This window comes from Galeopterus variegatus, unplaced genomic scaffold (genome assembly GCF_000696425.1).
Source record: "Galeopterus variegatus unplaced genomic scaffold, G_variegatus-3.0.2 Scaffold101, whole genome shotgun sequence".
NCBI lineage: Eukaryota > Metazoa > Chordata > Mammalia > Dermoptera > Cynocephalidae > Galeopterus > Galeopterus variegatus.
Genome location: NW_007726212.1, coordinates 1 through 16271, shown reverse-complemented (window position 1 = coordinate 16271; position 16271 = coordinate 1). Strand labels below are relative to the sequence as shown.

Genomic DNA, 16271 nt, shown 5'->3' with positions numbered 1-16271 from the left:
AGTCCCAGGAATGAACAGCAGCGAGGTCCTAGTCAAAAGGTATGTTGGCTGACCCGTCTTACAACGAGGGCAAAACCATCATCTCTCTCTCTATTTTTTAGTTTTCTTTTTCTTTCCTTCTTTTTCTTCCCCCACCCTCCAGCTTGTTTTTTTGGTTTTCTGGGTTTAGACCCCCTTCTGTGTGTGGGAATGTCTTCTGCCTGGCCCTCTGTGGCCTGTGTGTGCATGCGTACCCACGTGGGCCTGGGTGTAGGTATGGGAACTGAGGCTGGCTTGGGCTATGGGAGGGGCTCTGTGTAGAGAGTGGTGGGCTTCTGCGCTTTGTGGCTCCAACTATAAGGGAAAATGGCTGGGGAAGTGCTTGGCTAACTCTGCCTTTCTTGGCTTAACTTGAAAGTGGAGTCCAGGGAATTGAGGTTGGAGTTGGCTGGTGGACTTGGGTAGGAATAAGGAGGTACAGCCACAGGGCACTGAATGTCTAGGTGGTATTCCTTGCTCCAGCTACCAATTTTGCAGTCAATGAGATGAATCCACATTAAAGAAGATCCCTGATTAGGCACAACACTCAACTGGGCTGTTTTGAAGATTCTGAACTCCCACTAAGTGTGGCCAATGTCTGTGGCCTCCATGAGAGCACATGTCCAGAGACATAAGCAGTGTCACTTGGCTTGGGTTGTGAGATCTGAGTGGCTGTTCAGTTAACATGCTGCTTGTAAGTGTCTGTGAAGATCTGCTTTGACAGTCCAGCCCTTGCAGATCCTCATGAATTAGACTGCTCATTAAGATAACAAACCAACCCCCAAAGCAAGGACTAGTGAAGAAACCCGAAAATGGACGCTTTGTGCTTTCCTGGTAGCCTGAGACCAGAAAGGGCTTCCACTTTTCTCATGCTTAAGATGTATATGTGCTCACCTGGGCGTTTGTTCTCAGTTTTGAGAGAATGAAGGTAACAACCCCACCTGCTTTTGGGATGTTTTGCCTAATCTGTATGTGGCTCTGTTCCTAGGAAGTATGGCATAAACCTCCAATGTTGTAATATGCCCGCATGCTCCACGTGTACATAAGCTCATGTAATTGGTTCCAGTAGGGCTCTGCTAAGGGGATACGACCTACTCTTGCTGTCACTGTTTCCTCTTTACTTTGTTCCTTTGACTCAGATATTGGATTCATCGCATTACAACTTGCTTTCATTGATGAAATGTGAGCTTCTATATTACTAAAAATATGTTCAATCAATCCACACTATCATTTGAAATCTGTCTAGTTCATAATCCTAGAATTTTCAATGATAACTTGCCTTCAAATTTGAGTTCTTTTTTTTTTTTAATCCTCATAACTAAAACCAATTATAAAAGGCCACCTAATTTCAGAGTCTAATATCATTTGAAATCTGTCTAGTTCATAATCCTAGAATTTTCAATGATAACTTGCCTTCAAATTTGAGTTCTTTTTTTTTTTAATCCTCATAACTAAAACCAATTATAAAAGGCCACCTAATTTCAGAGTCTATCCTGGGGTTCTAATGGGGAACCAACAATTTAGAACTGTCTAACAAGGGAAAAACCCCCGGAAAATATTTATCGGAGGATGAGTATTGCTTGTCTGTTTTATTTTTACTGGTGTAGCTTGATCCTCAGTTTCTCTTGTTGGGGGTCGTAGGTGTTCTCGCCTTTCTCAGTTGGTGTAGCCTTTGTGAGCCTGCGGACGTTCCTTAGCACTCACTGCCTGAGCATCTTGTCTCACTCGTAGGGATGACTTACTAATAAAGCATCTTTGTATAGACTCAGAATCTATATCTTTAAAATAGAAAAGAACTGGAAGGGACTTTTAAGATGTTGAAGTTCAAATCAAGTTGAGAAAAATCAACCAAGAAAGCTTAAGTTACGGGCATTGCTTTGGAGACAGATGTCTTAAGGCAAAGGAAGGAAACTCTGAGAGAGAAAGTACAGGAGGAGGAAACTGGCTTTCGTGGATTTTCTACCGCTTTGATAGCTGATGTTGTGTCCCCCTTTCTCTAGATAATAGTGGTCGATACTGATGTGCAAGGCATTGTTCTGAGTGCTTTCCTTGGGATATTTCATTTAATCTTCATGACTACCCCCATGAGAATAGGTGCTTGTATTAATCCCCAGTTTGCAGATTAGGAAACAGGCATAGTAATAAGATTAAGAAATGTACAGGTAGTAAGGAACCAGGTTTTGATTCCTGGCAACCCGATTGTAACACCTGTGCTCTCCCCACTGCCTGTGCTGCTCCTTGCCTAGTCCTTAGTTAAGGAACCTATACCTGCCGGTGCGTGTATACATGCTTTTTTTTTCTCAGTTGCGAGGGAAGAAAAGGGTATTTGTAATGAATAATAAGTTTACCTTTAAAGGTAAGGTTATTAAAAGCAATTTCAGCAACTGAAGAGTGAACAATTAGATCCTGTAAAAGAGAATTTTGATTAAGATTCTATGCACAATATTATAGGTAACTCATCTTCTAAACCATCATTTCTAGACATTCCCTCCCAAAGCGTACTAGGGACAAGATCTTTTTTTGACTTCAGGAATGACAGAAGTTGAGTGAGCAGTTAACACAACTATCTTTTTGTTGTTACTTTTGTTAAATAAGTATCACTACTCAAATTTTATTTTATTTTATTTTTATTTTTATTTTTTTTGTCTTTTTGTCTTTTTTCCGTGTCCAGCAACGGATCGCAACCCTCAGTGTTGCCCCCGTACCGGACCGGGGACCGGCAACGGGATCGCAAGCCTCGGTGTTGCTCCCGCGCCTCGCTCAGCCAGTGAGCGGGAGCCGGTCTGTATGTGGGATCCGAACCCTCGGACGGGAGCGCCGCCGCGCTTCCCAAGCGGCGCACTATCCAGTGCGCCACCGGGCCGGCCCCTCACTACTCAAATTTTAAAATAAAAAAGGAATTAGAGTCATCAAGATAAAAACTATCTGACCAGTTTCCTTTGTCCTCAGCTCAGTGAAGTCCCACCCAAAATGCGCAAAAATGTTACCTAATTTTCTGAGTCCCAGCCCAAATACTTTGGGGAACCAAAGATATAGAACTTTCTAAATTTGTTACAACATTCAAATCCCCAGGGGGGAACTTTTGACGTAAACGTGACTATTTTGTTGTCTGTCTGATGTTTTTCCTATATAGAACAATCTAATCCTTTATTTCTGTTACTGAGATTATATAGAGATCAGATATAATCACAACAACACAGGGAATGAGAAATATGCATTTAATTTTTTAAAGGTGCTTTCAAGTGAGTAATCCAATTTGCTATTGGTATTTTAGAGAGAAGGGTTTAATAAAAAATATGATGTTCCCATCAATAGTATCCCTTTAAGTCTCCTGTGTACTTTGCATCTCTCTATGCAACTAATGGGCTGCAGCCTGATATTGCCTTTACAGGGCACTTGAGGGAACCCAGGATCATTACTTGGGGAAAGAACTGAAGGCTGTTTGGAGGTTCTCACTTCATGGTTACAGCTTCCTGTTACATCTGAAGAATACAATCTTGAACATGTACTTAAAGTTTGAGCAGGCTCACGTATTAGGAATTCTTTTGCAAGGGATTTTGTTTAGCTTTGGAAGTGAAGTTACTTGTGTCATGTATTTTCTGAGTGAAGCATTTTTGATCTGGTAAGTAGAAGCCTAGAGTAGAAATGAAGAGTTTTGGTTCTAGACTCAACTCTAGAGTTGACGTGTTGTTGACACAGATCTCTGCCTCAGTTTTCTCTATCCCTAGGGTATGGATATTTCTTTTCCTAATATGTAACCAATATTATCTCATGGTGATTCTTTAAACAACCCTGCGAGGTAGGATAAATGTTATTTATTCCCATTATACTGATGAGGAAACTGAGTTTTGATCAAGTTAGATGACTGGTTTGAAGTTCTAGGGTCAGGAAATGGTGTCTGGGTCTTCTAATACTCTTTCCTCAGTCTATACTGACTTCCCCATAGGTCACATTTTGAAATTCTCAAGTAAAATTAGTAAAGAGCTTCTAGGTCTTTTATTCAAGATCTCAGTATATTAAGAGGAAGTATTTGATGTTGTAAAACAAAAACAAAATAACAAAAAACCCAACCTATTTATTATACATTGGAATCCTGCTGAGAAGTAGCTATATTTAAATGATCATGGACTTTCTCAAGGAACTAAGTTTGAGCTTCCTAAATCATCAATGTTTTGGTGGTGATGGGGGATGGTAAGGTAGCAGAGAGTGAACACATTGGGCTCTGTTTTGTTCATATGCATAAGTGCTAACACTAAAACACTGATTTATTTGATACTGTTATGGTTAATAAAGGTGATTTCTGGCCATCTACTCAAAATAACATATAGGAAAAGCCATTCTGCTTGATTGATTTACAAAATAACCAAAAATGATGGAAGATTCCTATCAGAACTGAATTATCAGCTAAAACACATTGACAATTAGATTTTTAAAGTAACTTAACACTGAAACTCAACTAATGACTAAGACTTTTTAAAAAAAAATTAATTTTGAAATAATTTCACACTTACCAAGAAAACACGAATAATTCCTATATACCCTTTACCCAGATTCTCCAAATAACCACAGTACAGTGATCACAACCAGGAAATTGACATCGACACCATACTATAACCTATGGATCCTGCCGGGTGTCTCACTGATATGCTTTTTCTGGTCCAAGATCCAATCCAGTCTCACATGTTGCATTTAGTTGTCATGTCCTCTGAAAGTCCTTTATTCTGGAATAGTTACTTCCACAAGCTTTGTTTTTTGCAACCTTGATACTTTTGAAGAGTATTGGCTATTCATTTCATAGAAAGCTGTTCACTTTGGGTTTGTGTGCTATTTTCTAGTGATTAAAATGAAGTCGTACATTTTTGGTAAGAATACCACAGAAATGATGTTATATCCTTCTCAGTGCATTATGTCAAGAGGCACATGATTGATTTATCTCATTACTGGTAATTCAGACATTTGGCCTGATAGCTGAGGTTTCAGGCTAGTGTGTTTATAGACTTTGGATGATATTTTCATTCAGATATACCTTTGTTCATTTGGTGACTAAGGACTGGGTAATAGCAGTATGCATATGACTGTTCAGCACTGTGAAGGGTAGGATGAAATTAATTAAACATGCAGCCAATGGATTTATTGAGTAATGTGTTTATTTGCAATCTAGTTGGTCAGACTACATAATCACAAATAGTTAAAAACGTTTATGAGTTGTCATGGAGTAGCATGTATATACTTTTGCTGTGGATCAAGGTAGACAATGAAATTTTCTTAGAGGAAGCCATCCAGATTGACAAAGAGCTCTAGCCTAACTATTGCTACTTAGTTTGTAGGCAAGAATATTGTCAGAGAGAATGGAGATAGAGTTGAGCAAAAAGAAAAGCTGGGAATCACAACCTAATCCATTCAAAATGGCAATAACCATAATATGAAAACATGCTTACACGTTGTTCTGTATCATTTTGTTCCTGCTACTCGAGTGGTGCTTATCACAGTACATTATGATTGTCTGTAGTCTTTCTCCTCAAAAAGATGGTGTATTCTCTGAGGGCAGAAGTGATGTGACTAATGTCCCTTGGACAGTGCCCAGCATCATTGTGCCATAATTATCTGTTGAAATAAACTGAGAACTGACAGTGTTTCTGAGCTAATTAGTGGAACTTGTTACTAAATCTCATTCTATACATAGTGGGTACTCAATAAATATTGTTGATGGAAAGGTTGGAGAAGTCATCTCTGGACACAGCATCTGCTGGTCAAGTCTGAGGGGGTGGATTAGAGGCGGGAGGCAGTGAAGTGGTGGTGAGAGATGAAGGAGCGAGAATGAGGAAGGGAGGACAGGGATGTGTGTGGAGGGATGGGACGCTAAGGCTTCGTGCAGGGATTGAGAGCAGGAGACTGAGAACACAGATGGACATTTTCTGTGGTATGCGGGTGGCCTAGCCAGAGGAAACGAAAGAGAAAGTGGACATTGAAAGTGCAAAGTTGGACATTAGCTACTTTCTAGGTGCTTAAATAAGGCAGAAGAAGAAAAGTTAGTGTGTGTGTGTAAGTGTGTGTTGGGGGGTCAAGGGCAGAAATTTGAGGAAACTGAAAGGGCATGGGGTTATGAGACTGACTTGCTAAAAGAGTGGCAGGTGACATCTGACTTGGGAGAGGGACAGAAAGACTCCTGGCAGGAGGGATGCCCAACAGAGAATAACTGGCAGGCACTCTGTGGGGGGGTCAGAAGAAAGGCCTCCCAGGTCAATAAAGAGGAGAGGAGCATGGGGCAGGGGAGAGAAGCCAGAGAAGGGAAGGGCACCAGGAAAGCAGGTCAGAGAGGTGAGGCAGATGGGTGGGATGGGGTGGAGGGGACAGGAGCAGGGACAAGGGTGGAGGGAGGACTTAGTGGGGATGGAAGGGAGCCCTTCTCGGCCTGCCTTTGAAACCATAAGTAGACGGATGCAGTCTCAGCTTCGGAAGTGCATCTAGCCGTACACCTGGCCAGCGAGTGAGGCCTTGGGGACTGGAAGGAGAGATGGGTCAGAGGAGGGGAGTTTCAACTTGGAAGAGGCTGAGCTGCTCTTTGGTTTCAAACTTCTTTCTCTGCTGTTTTGGCCATTTTCCATTTAGGCTCCTCTTCTCTTTCCTTTCTCTCTCACCGCTCAGCTCAATGTGATCTGGGTGCTGTTGGGGTCCCCATCTTGGCTGCCAGGAACTGCTTCTAGGATGAAATGTGATAACACTAAGCTTTTATTGCTTACTCCTTTGTATTGACTGCTCCATTCCAAAGATCAAAAGAACTTAGCAGATTTCGTTTCAGCTAAAAGCAAATCTGTGCCTGGTCAGTACCCATCCATGCTAATGGACCCACCTGGTTTGAACTGCCACCAGTTAGTGGAGGACTGGAATGGATCTCTGGGCTTGGTTCTCTCCCTAAGTAGTTCTTACGCCTTCGAATCACTTGGAGCAGCGTTGGAGGCGAGGGTGTGCATGGGAAGCAGAATCCTTTTGGCCTTAGGTCAAATGGGGCATCAGTTGGAGCTTTCTGTAGCTGCAACTGGTTCTGTACCATATGAGGGTACTTCAAAAAGTTCATGAATAAATGGAATTGGAAGATAATACGAATCTTTCCATGAACTCTTTGAAGACCCCTCCTAGAACTACTCATTCCCATTTGGGTGACAGGCAGACAGATTGCATCATAATAATCTTTTCTGAAGTATTTTAAATGGGAAAAGATTCAGTTTGCTTGGTTTCCAAGTGGAGCAGAATAAAAAAAGATTTAGCTATCACCCAGTTTTGCTGCTGCACCACCTAGGAACTGAAAATCCGGCTGTGTTCTCTCTGTTTCTTGTGCTGTTCAGTTGTCCAGCAGCCATAGACCTGCCCTGTTCCTGGAGGATTTCGTGCTGCTGAAGTTCAAGACACCGGAGACACTAGCCTGGTTTTCACTGTACCGTAGCCTCATTAGCTTGGCAATTAGTTGGTGGGTTTTTATTTCGTTCTTCTTCTTTTTTTTTTTTCAATTCATTTCATTTCTGTCACCCCCTTAATTTTAATCTTTCTATTTTTAGGTAGTTGTTTCGTGCAGTTGTTTTTTTGTTTTATCTTTCATTGCCTTTCCCTCTGCAGTCAACTCTATGACCTGGGGACTCCAGCATCCTTCAAGCAAGCCATTTCTGAAGAAGGTGAAAAGAAGCCACGATGATTGGCAGATGATTGGCACCTCCTGCTCCTCCTCCTCCTCCTCCCTTGCCCGGCCCCCTCCTGTGCGTGTGTTTCAGCCAACACAGGAGCCTGGATTGTGGAAAATCCTCTGGCGCAACTCAGCTCAGCTCAGAGAAGTCTTGGGAATGGCCTAAGTTTGTGCAATAAGAAGATTTTTTTTTTTTTCCTTTTTTGAAATTCTTCATTACATTTTCTTTAAGTGTCTGTGAGAAAGTACCCAGGTCAGACTGGAATTGCTCTACAATAGAAATAACTGAACACAAACAAACTGACAAAAAAAAAAAAAAAGAGTTAACTATTTTATTTATTTCAATATTTAAAAGAAAAAAGTGCTGACATTGCACAGTATTTTTGTTTAAAGTTCCTTCTACTTCAGAATTTAAAAGCAATTTTGTGAAGACGTGAAATCGAAAGAGTTACCTAATGTAAAATAAAGACTGCATATTAACTCTAAGGAAAAATACCCCACATTTTTAATAAGAAAATAAAGATCAACTCTGCTCTCTCAGGCTTTTACAAAAGCCATTCATGTATGTGCTTTAGGTATTTTTATTTCTGCGAGTTGGATGTGGTAAGTGAGGAGTGATCAGCTTTTATTTTCCCTTCTTCAAAAGTCTATTGACAGTGTTGGTGACGTTAAATGATTATGTGTTAAGACTCGACTGAAATGAATTAGTCACAAATCAGCAGTCTCCCCACCCCTACCCCCATGGCCCCCTCACCTCAGGCAAGTCCCATTTGTCTGAATGTCAGGAAGCAGTCTGCCTCTGGGGTATCATGTCCCATGAGGCCGAGTTCAGAAAGGAATTCCATCTAGGGACTGAATGTATCTCCTCAAGTTCAACAGACTTGGACACAGACAGCTTTGTTTAAAATAATGCAATGAAGGAAAAAAAAAAAACAGCAAAAAGTAAGCATCAGCTGAGACACTATTCATTCAGTCACCTAACAGCTTCTAGAGGACGCTGGTTAAGGGAGCCTTCTGCTGAGCTGGCTTTGGGGGCTGGGTTCCTAGAGCTGTCCCCAAGGGCTAGGAAGGCCAATGTGAATGATGCAAACCTCAGATCAGTTGCTGGTGGGGGTCAAGGAGGAAGGAGACTGTTTGAACACGTCCTTTTATGGCCATGCTGGTGGAAGTGAGCCTGAAGGCCTGTGAAATGTAGCTCAGCATCGAGTCTGTGGCCCAGGGAAGGAGCTGGGTGGACTGGCTAGGCCACCTGCCCCCGGCTCTCCACTGGGCCGGCCTCTTATTGTCAGAATCACAATAGTACATGTACGATCAAATGCTGGATGTTCCTGTCAGCAAAGTCCTGAGTCAGGGTGTTACTGAGAATCCCTTTTGCTCTAAGAGGGGAAGGTGGGTGGTCGCAGACTCCCTGCCAGACTTTTCAGGTTTCCCATTCAAGGCCAATCCGAGGGTGGGGGGAGGGGGACCCCCAAGACTGTCTTTGTATCATTTTTGTAGCCCTTTTCTGTGACGTTTTCTGATAGAAAACGTCCCTTGTCAAAATGCTAATAATGATAATAATAATCTGCTCTCCAACCAACTCCCACAAGTTACAACACATGTAGCATTGTGATAAAGCTGTGCATAATGTAGGGTTTGTATCACGTTTGTGTAAGTTTCTGTTTAATAAAAGTCTGTTTCCAATGCTCTCATAGCATCTCTGTAAAATTTGCTTGACCAACCATCCTCATCCTACATGATTTGACTTTCACACCAGCATGTGGAAGGGACCCCTGAAAAGATTCTGCCCACTTGCATGCCCAAGATTTGTTGAACCTTAATGTTTCGTTTAGAAGCACCATCTATTTTTCCTTTTTTTGGTGGCTGGCCAGTACGGGGATAGAAGCACTGTCTAGAACAGCAGTTGCAACTAGCTTGGTTGGCAGGTGTTGGCATGGAAAGTGAACAGCAGCCAGGGTTGGTGGCAGCATCTGCTCTCTGAGCCCACTCACTGCCCCTACCACCACCATCCTCCTCTTCATGGCCACAATAGACCTGTTGAAAGCCTGGTTACATGTACAGAGCTAATATACCTGTTTAGTGTTGTTGTCACACCCAATCCAAGAATAGAAGTTTTGCACCAAAATGCGAGATTTAATGTGTGCATGGAAAAAGACCGGAAGTAGTTTCCATTGTCTGGAAGGCTGTTGGTGTAACCTCCCCAAGGTGCTGGTTGGTGCGGCTGTAAGATGTGCCCCCAAAGGTGGGCTTTTCCTCGTGTGGGAAGGTGCGCACTCTTCCTGATGGGTCCTCTAGGTCAGGTAGACCACGTCAGCATGTCAGGCCAGCTCTCGCCCTCTGAGCCTGGGCAGCTCCCCTTGGGCCAGGTGGAGATGGAGCATGGCATTGTCCTGCTGCGGCTAGCGTGCTCGCTCTCTTTTAGAATGAACATCATGTTAGGACTTTCATTAGGGATTTTATAAGTTTCCCTATCAGTAAAAAGGAGTTTTTTTTTCTTTTTCTTTCTATTGTGGCAAAATATGCATAACATAAAATTTGCCCTTTTAACCATTTTTAAGTGTACAGTTCTGTGGCATTAAGTACATTCACGTTGTTGTGTGACCATCACCACCATCCACCTCTAGAAGTTTTTCATCTTCTCCAACAGAAATTTTGTGCCCTTTAAACACTAACTGCCCATTCCTGCCATCCACAGCCGCTGGCCACCACTGTTCTACTTTCTGTCCCTGTGAATTTGACCATGCCGAGTACCTCATGTAAGTGAAATCATACAGTTTTTGTCCTTTTGTCACTGACATTTCATTTAGCTTAATATCTTCAAGGTTCATTCATGTAGTGTGCATTGAAACTTCCTTCTTCGGGCTGAGTCATATTTCATTGTGTGTATAAAGCATTTTGTTCATTCATCTGTTATGGATACTTGGAGTGAAAAAGAAGTTTTACATATTTATTATGCACCACCCACTTCCTATAGTGACTCAAAATTGGAGACATTAGACCCAATTCAGAGGTCACCTAGAGAATTAAATATCTTCTTTGGGGGTCAGGGGAGTGGTTGCACCTGAAATCTTCCCTCTAATTTACACCTTAGAAAAGGGTACCTTGATTCTGATGGGCAAATGCTTTCTACCCAAATGGTGTCTTTCTTCATGACTAAGGCATCCTTTGTAGATGTTGTCTTTGGGCTGCTTATAGGGATAAGAGTTCTGGCATGGAGCTGTAGGATCAATGAAAATAACTAAGGATAGAGAAGACCCAAGAAGATCAAATGTCCATAATGGTGGCCATGAGGCCCCTTCTTGGATGTCTGATGGGAGTCGTTGGCCAAAAACTCACGTGCTTTATGTCTGTAGTTGGTCGCTGACCAAGAGGAGGGGGAAAGTGTGCATGTGAGCTGGAGAATGAGAAAGGGAAGAAGAAATCACTTTCCTCATCCACTTGGAAACAGTTACTATAAAGGGTTAGCTCTGGGGTTGAAATTCAGATGCCTACAGAGCAGGTGTCTCTGGTGAGTGAAGCAGGCCAGGCGTGAGGAAAATAACAATGCTAGAGAGATGGGAACAGACCTTGGTGCTCAGGTTCAGGTCACAGACAGCAGGAGCGGTAGGGAGTGTATCACACCAAACAGCACCTGTGCTTTCAGTGGGGGACGTTGCTACTCAGCTCAAGGGATGCTGCCTGCAAAAATGTTGGCTCAGGGTTCCCAGGTTTTCTGATTTTTCAAGAGAGGCCAAAAATTAAAAAAATTTGGTGAGTTCTGCCCATTTTTAAATGCCAGTAGTAAATTAAAAACAAACACCAAAGATGAGCTTTATGTGGACTAAACCAAATGGGACTGTGTACCAGATATGGGTACATTTTGATGGCTTTGGGGAAGCTTTCCCTGAGGGCTGCCAGTCTGGGTAAGGTCGAAGTTGAGGTTGGAATGCCTTGACCCAAATCCTTCGTAACAGCTGATCCTCATCTTAACCTGTGAATGCATCTAGTGGTATCCTGACTTAGAATTGTTAGGCGGTGGGAACGGGTCCCTGGGCTGGTCTCTGGGTGGAGCAAGTTTGTTACTATTCAGCATATGTTAGGGATTCAGGATACAGTTTCAGTAGGAAACATTTCCCCATCCAGTTCCTTTTCCTCTGCATGTACATGAAAGATCTTCCCTTTATCCTCTGGGTAGACATGTATAGTTTAGAGATAAGTTTTTATTTCACTTTATTCTTACTGATGATCAATTGTCTATTACATCACATTCCTTTTACCCTTCTTCTCTAAGAACCCCAAGTCACTCTATGTGATTAGAACTGAATTCGAGTTTTATTCTATCACCAAGCCAGCAGATTCAGAATTTCCTTTGATTTAAAAATCAAATTTGATTTATACATATATCTCCCAAGTCACTCTATGTGATTAGAACTGAATTCGAGTTTTATTCTATCCCCAAGCCAGCAGATTCAGAATTTCCTTTGATTTAAAAATCAAATTTGATTTATACATATATCTCTCCAGAGTTATTGTTATTAAAATTTGTCTTTTAAGTATTTTACATCTAATACATATTTTATTTCAGAGGCTACTTTGTAAGAGAGTTAGAAGAGCTTCTACGCATGCAAAAACTATTCACACGGGTCACGGTTGTTTTCTGTTTTTTTAAATTTTTTCTTTTTTCAGGGTGGGGAGGAGGTTATTCTGAATAAACAGTTTGTTTTCTTGTGATCATATTCAGCATGTTAAATGTCTGCTCCATTTGTTCCAAGCTCCACCTCCTGATCACAGCTGAGGTCACCCAGACGTTAGTTTTCAGGTATAGACTAGGAGAATGGTTCTTCAGACTGAAAGTTAGAGAATCCTATGTTTTGTATTTTACATAAATGTGGTGTGAGCAGCACACATCCCTTGGTTACTTGGTCTTTCCTTATACCAGAATAGGGAGTACTTTGTTGAGAAGTGATGACAGTGATCGTCAATGGTTTAGCCCTGACCTGATTGATCTAATTATGTTGACTGTCATTAGTCATCACCTGGAGAGGCACAATCATAGTTGACATGGATCCGGAAGTCCCAGTAGAATCCTAGCCAAAGGAGTATTATGTTATTTTTAAGTAAGCATGATACCAGGTTGTGTTAAATTGGGAAAAACGTGCAAGGCCTGGGAAGTAACTCTCCAGCCCTATTTTACAGTTGACATCTCAGTGTTTGAATGAGCTAAAAAGGACCATGGAAAATCCGAAAAGAGCAGAAAAGACTGTCAACAATATATTTAATGAGATGAATGATAAGCCCTTTAAGGAAAGGCTTAAGGATCTGGGTTTTTTTAACTTGGGGAAGAGAATGAGGGGTTACTTAATAGCTGTTGTTATATGTATCACTGGGAAAAAAGACATTGACTAGTTGCTTTTGGTCTTCAGAGGAGACAGGAGAAGCACCTTGGGGCTTAGAACAAATAGATAAACTTCTTTGACACCAAGAATTTTAGACTGCTGAGGCTGATAGGGAACTCATCACTAGCCAGACATTTCCCTTTGTGCTGTAGGGGCACAGGCCAGGTGCAGGACTTCCTGGGGTCCCGTCTAGCTCTATAATGCCTTGAGTTATATAGCTGGTTAACCTGAAAGGGCTAGTGCCTAGCTCACCACCAGGGACTGGGGAGGCATGAGCAGAATTAGTTTCAGGAGTGTGTATTATGGTCACTAACTAAAGTTCCATTTCTGAGCTTGTTCCTATTCATAAAGTCCCAAACCTTTTATTGACTGCCATTGTTTTGGTAGCGTGAAACATCAGCTGGGAAGTGAATGCAGTGGCAAGAGACATTTTCCTCCAGAGAAGCGAAGTATGTGACAAAGTAATGGGGAGAAGCCACTGAAAAGGACAGTAAGGCTGAAAGGCCACAGGTGAAAGTGGTTCTGCTGAAAACTCCATGTGAGCCCTACCCCAGCTGTCATCTCATTGGATGCTACCATGTCCTACATCACTCTTGGTGCATGGATTTTGTGACTGCTCCTAGGACCTGGATGTTATTCTCAGCTTGGTTTTGGTTGAATGACCTCACTAATATTTGTGATTGTCTACCTTTCCCCCAATTTAGTAGGGGAGGAAAGGTCTTATTAGAAGACAAAATTATACGATAAAAATTCTGCTCGGGAAAAGAAGTGGTCAGCATTCTTTCTAAATAACTTAGAAAAGAACTCCTGTAGAATAATTTTGCTCTTTGTTTGATTTAAAGTAGTAGCAAGAATTGTACTAGTTCTGGTGGGTGAAGTGAACTTTCTATAGACAATAATATAACATAGGTTGGGAATGGAGTTAACTTGAGTAGGAAAGAGTGGAGGATGAATTGCTGGCATGAAAATTTATGCTGAGACTTCTGCCTGGCTGAGTTATGGGTTCAGAGAGACTGGCAGCTTGTAGTCCTGAAAACTTCTTTAGTTAAAATAGATTGTTTTCCCTTTGTAAATATCAACCTTTTGTCCATAATTGAAAATTAGATCAATATGTTCTGACCACATGCTGTTACTTTGTGTAATGACCCTCCAGTTATTGGTTTGCTTTATGCTACTAATCAATTAATCAAACGTTTATTGAATGCCTTCTGTGTTGCAATACTGACTGTGCTAGGTTTTACAGGACATAAAAGAGAAGCAATGGGGAACTGGAACAAAGTTTTGGGGGGATACTTTCTACATGCTAGTTACTGAGTCTAGGCTTTCATAGATGTTAGCTTGTTAAAGCTATATATCAGACCTTTTGGGTTAAGATGACTGTTTTACAGAAATGGAAACTGAGGCTCAGAGAGACTGAGTAGACAGAGTGACAGCTGGTAAGTTCTCATTTTTCTATCTGAGGATTTTCTGGCTTTAAAACCCTCTCCATTGTGTAAGACATCTTTTCTGTTCTTGAGGAAGAGGGCAGGTGGTTAGCATATTATTCAAAACAAGACCATTTAAAATTAAGTGCCAACTTGGTGTAAAAAGCCAGACAGGCTCAGCAAGGGGAGTTGAGTGAGAAGGAAGTTTTCAGAGAAAGGTGGATGGAATTGGGGAGCAAAGAGAAGGCAGACCACAGAGAGCAAAAGTAGGAAATGCCTGAGCGAGAGCTCGGAGTTGTGAGTGGGCAGGGGCTTTGGAAGTTTTCAGAGAAAGGTGGATGGAATTGGGGAGCAAAGAGAAGGCAGACCACTGAGAGCAAAAGTAGGAAATGCCTGAGCGAGAGCTCGGAGTTGTGAGTGGGCAGGGGCTTTGGAGCCGGCCGTAATAACTTCGTATAGCATACATTATACGAAGTTATACGATGTGCTTTAGGTATTTTTATTTCTGCGAGTTGGATGTGGTAAGTGAGGAGTGATCAGCTTTTATTTTCCCTTCTTCAAAAGTCTATTGACAGTGTTGGTGACGTTAAATGATTATGTGTTAAGACTCGACTGAAATGAATTAGTCACAAATCAGCAGTCTCCCCACCCCTACCCCCATGGCCCCCTCACCTCAGGCAAGTCCCATTTGTCTGAATGTCAGGAAGCAGTCTGCCTCTGGGGTATCATGTCCCATGAGGCCGAGTTCAGAAAGGAATTCCATCTAGGGACTGAATGTATCTCCTCAAGTTCAACAGACTTGGACACAGACAGCTTTGTTTAAAATAATGCAATGAAGGAAAAAAAAAAAACAGCAAAAAGTAAGCATCAGCTGAGACACTATTCATTCAGTCACCTAACAGCTTCTAGAGGACGCTGGTTAAGGGAGCCTTCTGCTGAGCTGGCTTTGGGGGCTGGGTTCCTAGAGCTGTCCCCAAGGGCTAGGAAGGCCAATGTGAATGATGCAAACCTCAGATCAGTTGCTGGTGGGGGTCAAGGAGGAAGGAGACTGTTTGAACACGTCCTTTTATGGCCATGCTGGTGGAAGTGAGCCTGAAGGCCTGTGAAATGTAGCTCAGCATCGAGTCTGTGGCCCAGGGAAGGAGCTGGGTGGACTGGCTAGGCCACCTGCCCCCGGCTCTCCACTGGGCCGGCCTCTTATTGTCAGAATCACAATAGTACATGTACGATCAAATGCTGGATGTTCCTGTCAGCAAAGTCCTGAGTCAGGGTGTTACTGAGAATCCCTTTTGCTCTAAGAGGGGAAGGTGGGTGGTCGCAGACTCCCTGCCAGACTTTTCAGGTTTCCCATTCAAGGCCAATCCGAGGGTGGGGGGAGGGGGACCCCCAAGACTGTCTTTGTATCATTTTTGTAGCCCTTTTCTGTGACGTTTTCTGATAGAAAACGTCCCTTGTCAAAATGCTAATAATGATAATAATAATCTGCTCTCCAACCAACTCCCACAAGTTACAACACATGTAGCATTGTGATAAAGCTGTGCATAATGTAGGGTTTGTATCACGTTTGTGTAAGTTTCTGTTTAATAAAAGTCTGTTTCCAATGCTCTCATAGCATCTCTGTAAAATTTGCTTAGAGATCCTGAGCTTGCGGTCCCCGAGTCCTCACTTCATTTCCATGCCTGTCCTCTCCTCACTTCACCTTGTCTTTGGGTTGCTCACTGGCCCCTGCAGCTGAGAGAGGTACAGCCATGTGTGAGGAGTATGGATCGTGAGTCCAGA

At 42.3% G+C, this 16271-nt stretch overlaps 1 long non-coding RNA gene across 1 annotated transcript in view; it reads left to right on the top strand.

Annotated features, from left to right (window-relative positions):
* Positions 1-9381, top strand: part of LOC103599663 — a 10789-nt gene extending 1408 nt beyond the window's left edge. Inside the window, exon 2 of the long non-coding RNA XR_551310.1 lies at positions 7630-9381. This is a non-coding gene — a long non-coding RNA (uncharacterized LOC103599663). The remainder of the gene's footprint in view (positions 1-7629) is intronic.
* Positions 9382-16271: the final 6890 nt, after the last annotated feature.